Source organism: Nylanderia fulva, unplaced genomic scaffold (assembly GCF_048542155.1).
Source record: "Nylanderia fulva isolate GAGA-0341 unplaced genomic scaffold, ASM4854215v1 Scaffold90, whole genome shotgun sequence".
NCBI classification, from domain to species: Eukaryota; Metazoa; Arthropoda; class Insecta; order Hymenoptera; family Formicidae; genus Nylanderia; species Nylanderia fulva.
In genome coordinates this window covers 8,720-12,188 of record NW_028191027.1, presented here as the reverse complement: position 1 = coordinate 12,188, position 3,469 = coordinate 8,720, and the positions used below count along the sequence as shown (strand labels likewise).

Genomic DNA, 3,469 nt, shown 5'->3' with positions numbered 1-3,469 from the left:
TATTTTAAAAGAAAATTTTACAAAATTCTTCCAATATATTGTTTCATGATTATCATGATTTTCAGGGTATAAATTCTAAGAGAAAATTCTCTCCGTACGATAAAAATAAGCCAAAGAATAAAATATATATATATATATATATATATATATATATATTTGCGATAAAAAATTATTAGATATCCATATATGCGATTCAATCTACTAGCTTGATAAAATAATTTTTGGTAACACTCACCCGACTTCCCCCAAATTTTTAACAGCTGGATAGGGTTGTAGAATAGTTGGTAATCACGAGACAACGGCAAAAACAGCGATCCCTGGTAGAACCTGACGAGAGATTAATTGGCCGTTAAACGATCGTTCGTTCAGACTCGATAACTGGGATGACTCTTCTCTCTCCGTTCAAATTAACGTAATTACTCTTAACCGTATAATCAATATATTTTGGGAAAGGACGCGCGCGGAATTGCCCTCGCGATAAATCGATAAATCGTAACATAAGACAATGGGAATGCAGTTCGAGGAAACTAACGATTTAACATGTGATTTTATAAATTTGCATTTTAGATGCAACAAAAGATCGCAAAAAGTTTAAAAATTATTCTACACGGAGAATTTTCTCTTAGAATTTACCTGAACAATCATGGAATTCGGAAATATGGGTATTGGAAGAATTTATAAGAATTTCCTGATTAATATTTATCACAATAAAATATTAATAATGTACATAGTAAATTAATCGGACAAAATTTTATCTTCTTGCGGTAGATATTAATATTTTTATCATAGTAAATATTAATCAGAGAAAAACTCTTATAAAATTCCCTTTCAATACTATAAATTCTAAAGAGAATTCTCTTGTGCATTAACAGAACTTATAATTTCTTTACTCGGTTTTGCTTTCTTTGTAAAATTACTGAGAATAAGTAGAATCGCCAAAACTATAAAAACGTCACGGAAAAATCTGTGGATTAATAAAGTAATTCTAGGATTAGTAAAGTATCGAATCGATTGGTTTGAAAATTGTTTCCAGATACGTCTCTCGAAAAAACTTTATATAATATCGGCAAATAATCACACGCGCAATACCGAGGTTATCGTGATAAATAATCAAGAGACACGGTAGTGTCTCGCGACCAGTTAAGGGCGTAGCGGAGACACCGTGTATCTTAACGCGAGTCGGACATTTGAGTCTTTATAATATTTCGAATCCTCAATAATGGCTGAAGCAATCGAGTTTATACTAGACTTAATCGATAGATTGAGTTTCGAATTATATAATAAAAGTGTCTTTATTTCTGCTCTACGTGATTTGTAAGCAGAGATATATAAATGCAAAGTCGAAATATGAAAAATTTCTATTAAGAAACGTCCCCGTCATCATATCATCATCGACCACTCAAAACATAGAGTATCGTGCTACAAGTATTCACACGTATACAACACATGCGCACACATATATCACACGTACACAACACATGCAATAGATGCATGTATTGGAAATGTCCAATCTCTCCACGGTTTTACAACAGACGGCGATATTTTGCCCTCCGCTATATTGACAGCGTGCGGGGTTAGATTTTTCCAAAATCAACGTGCGGGGTAGATATTTCAATTTAAATTTTTACATTCAATTTTAATGTTATTTGCAAATTTATGGTCATAATATTTCAATAAATTTCAATTATATAAAGCCTATGTATGAGTATGCATATATTTTTAATAATAGTTGCCCTCCGCATATTAAACAGCGTGGCGGGGTTGATATTTTCAATTTCAATTTTTACATTCAATTTTAAGTTATTATTTGAAAAATTTATTGTCATAATTAATTAATGGTTGAAGTTTTACAGTCTTGATCCCAAATCAGATATTTTGCTTTATTTCAATTTAATATTTCAATTATATAAAGGGCCTATGTATGAGTATGCATATTTTTAATAATTTTCTAATTTAGCTCTATATTTTTTTTCAGTTGTACATCAAGCAGGTAGCATTATCAGCTCACTTGTGAGCATGGGTTGGGCAAGGGCTAGTTTATCGCAGCATTCGATTAGTTTAACAAGATAAATCTAATATCAGTGCTATAGGAACTATTTTACAATTTTTCTGGCATTTCTTATTGCAAGGTACATATATATCCAATAATTAATATACAAAATTAAATATTATTCATCACACACTTTGTATCAAAATAATATATTTTTAAAATTTATTTTAAATTTTTAATCATTTTATCATTGTGATTGTAGTGGAAAGGATTTTATTGCTCGTGTATTGCAAGCATTGGCCTGTATAACCATAATATAATTGTGTAATACATTGGCTAAGTTGACAAAAATAGATTTTGATAGATTCCCGGAATATTGGATTTTGTCGGATTTTTTCAGTCATCCACCACATATGAAAGCCTACAATTAAAGAACGCATTTATTCCATATGATTTGCTTCCGTTATTGGAATATTTAAAATAAAATTTTATTAATAAATTCGTTTGAAAAATTATAAGAGGTTGAAGGAAAATTGAAAACAAATTCAGTCTCATAAAAGGGTAGTTGGAAAAATAGTGGTGAATGCAGAAGGTATTACATGAGATCTTTGACATTGATTTACTTGAAGTTGAAAACAAAAATTTTTTAAAATTATATTTGTTTTAGGTATTCCTAAAAGTCAACTTTTAGATAATACGACAACAGTTCAATACGCAGGTTTGATAAGTCAATTGTCAGTTTAAAGCTCGTTCTGTCGTACGTGACTGAATCCAACAAATGATTTAACTTTCTTGCGCATACGTAGCAAAAAACATAAATTTTGATGGCACCAATAAAGAATTATATTAATATAGTACAAAATCCAGTTGATTGATATTTAAAAGAAACAAAAATATATTTCAAAGTTAAGATTTATTTTTTTTGGGTTTTTAATTTAATCTGTATGCTACATTGGATGTTAATACTATTCAATTAAATAAAGAAAAATAAAAGAAATAAAGCTTAAAAATTACAAAATGCAGATTTAATTAATAATTTAACAAATTATGAACTTTTTGAGTTTTTAAATAGTGCTTTTTTCTTTGGTAAAAAATATTATATTTTTAAGTTTGATAATATGAAAAAATGATATATAGTAATCATGGCAGTTTATTTTGTATTTAATACAATTATAAATGTAATTTCTCATCAATAAAAAATCACAGTATCTTTTTTATAATTAATTTTAATATTGAGATTGTTTTTATTCAGTGGAAAAAAAAATGTGTAGTTGGTCCCATTAATTATACATACATATAAGAGTGTCGCACAAATAATTCTATGCAGTCTTTTTAAGATAAAATAAAAATACTTATAAAAAATAATCAATTAAAATACAATAATCAAAATTGTAGGGATTAAAATTCAAAGCATATAAAAAAGATTTTTTAAAATTATATATATATAATAAAAATCCAACATTTTATTTTATATATATA

General features: G+C 27.8%; 1 pseudogene; it reads left to right on the top strand.

Annotated features, from left to right (window-relative positions):
* Positions 1-2,016: 2,016 nt before the first annotated feature.
* LOC146719651 (dynein light chain roadblock-type 2-like) lies at positions 2,017-2,865 on the top strand (annotated as a pseudogene).
* The last annotated feature ends 604 nt before the right edge of the window (positions 2,866-3,469 follow it).